Raw genomic sequence first — 2,268 nt, 5'->3', positions numbered from 1 at the left:
TTGGCCACTGGTCAGTGATTTTCTGTACGTTTGCTGAAGGTTCCAAGAGCTTTCGACCGTGAGTTCCATTCTGAATAGTTCCACATTCCACGTGAGATTTCCACATGAGAACATTAAAGCATTCCTCTGAGCCGGTGTTATGTTTTGCCCCTCCCCTTTTAATTCTACTAGCTGAATCTCAAATTCAGGACACAAAAATGTTACGTGTAACACAGCCACAGGGACAGCTAAAGCCGGCCACTCACGTATGTGAATACAGAGGACAAATAAAAAAAAACATAACTAGGTTAGGAATTGTTGGTTGTTGTACATCAGACCTGGGTTGAAATACTATTTGAAATAATTTTAAATACTTTATCTGTGCTTGATTACAATGGAAACAATAGAAAAGTCCGAAAAGTGCAAAACCCTGCCGACCTGACACTCCAGGCAGGCTAAAGCAAACGCAGAACATTTTGAAAGATTTCAAATAGTATTTCAACCCAGGTCTGTTGCACATGTCAATCAAAATTAAGATAGAAAAGCTATAATATATATATATATATATATATATATATATATATATGTATTGTATATACACTATATGTACAAAATTATGTGGACACCCCTTCAAATTAGTGGAATCGGCTATTTCAGCCACACCCGTTGCTGACAGGTGTATAAAATTGAGCACACAGCCATGCAATCTCCATAGACAAACATTGACAGTAGAATGGCCTTCCTGAAGCGCTCAGTGACTTTCAACGTGGCACCGTCGTAGGACGCCACCTTTCCAACAAGTCAGTTCGTCAAATTCCTTCCCTGCTAGAGCTGCCCCGGTCAACTGTAAGTGCTGTTATTGTGAAGTGGAAACTGCTAGGAGCAACAACGGCTCAGCCGTGAAGTGGTAGGCCTCACAGAACGGAACCGCGGAGTGCTGAAGAGCGTAGCGAGTGAAAATTGTCTGTCCTTGGTTGCCACACTCACTACCGATTTCCAAACTGCCGCTGGAAGCAATGTCAGTACAAGAACTGTTCGTTGGGAGCTTCATGAAATGGGTTTCCATGGCCGAGCAAGCCTAAAATCACCATGTGCAATGCCAAGCGTCGGCTGGATTGGTGTACAGCTTCCCGCCATTGGACTCTGGAGCAGTGGATCCGCGTTCTCTAGAGTGATGAATCACGCTTCACCATCTGGCAGTCTGACGGACGAATCTGGGTTTTGTGGATGCCAGGAGAACACTACCTGCCCGAATACATAGTTCCAACTGTAAAGTTTCGTGAAGGAGGAATAATGGTCTGGGGCTGTTTTCCATGGTTCGGGCTTGGACCCTTTGTTCCAGTGAAGGGAAATCTTAATGCTACAGCATACACTGACATTCTAGATGATTCTGTGCTTCCAATTTTGTGGCACCAGTTTGGGGAAGGTATTTTCCTGTTTCAGCATGACAATGCCCCCGTGCACAAAGCGAAGTCCATACAGAAAGGGTTTGTCGAGATCGGTGTGGAAGAACTTAACTGGCCTGCACAGAGCCCTTACCTCAACCCCAACGAACACCTTCGGGATGAATTGGAACGCTGACTGCGAGCCAGGCCAAATCGCCCAACATCAGTGACCGACCTCACTAACACTCTTGTGGCTGAATGGAAGCAAGTCCCGCAGCAATGTTTCAACATCTAGTGGAAAGCCTTCCCAGAAGAGTTGAGGCTGTTGAGCAAAGAGGGGGGGACCAACTCCATATTAATGCCCATGATTTTGGAATAAGATGTTCGATGAGCAGGTGTTCACCTACTTTTGGTCATGTAGTGGATATTTAACATTTCTTCCTGGAGATGTCTGTGAAAGCTACTGGGTATGTCCCTCATGCCAATTTATTCCTATGTTTCCCACGCCTTCCCACTTGGGGAGGTATTTTGGTGCTGGACAGGAAGTGAAGGGGCGGAGTTACAGATTTGGCATTCCCCCAGGCTCGGGTGTCGAGGCAGGGATCAGGTATCGTGTCTAGACGACCAGCTGTGCATCTTCACTCCGTGCCCCTGCCTCTCCCGTTTAAACACCTCAGCTGGCCACTGCACAGATTATCTAATGAACTATTATATAAAGATTAGTCAATCTACTCTTTGCATTCTGTAGATCGGGCTGATTAACTTCGTGAACAACCTGAATGTCTTTGGGATCTATAGAGAGTATAATCCTGAAAATAAAAGAACAGCATAACATACTTAACATTTCAGGAAGCCTTTAATTTTTCCTGTCCCTGTGTTATGTGGTTTAGTGTGTATGTGCAAC

The sequence above is a fragment of the Salmo trutta genome, chromosome 4 (genome assembly GCF_901001165.1).
Source record: "Salmo trutta chromosome 4, fSalTru1.1, whole genome shotgun sequence".
Classification (NCBI taxonomy): Eukaryota; Metazoa; Chordata; class Actinopteri; order Salmoniformes; family Salmonidae; genus Salmo; species Salmo trutta.
The sequence above is the reverse complement of the archived record's forward strand: the minus strand, read 5'-3'. Positions refer to the sequence as shown.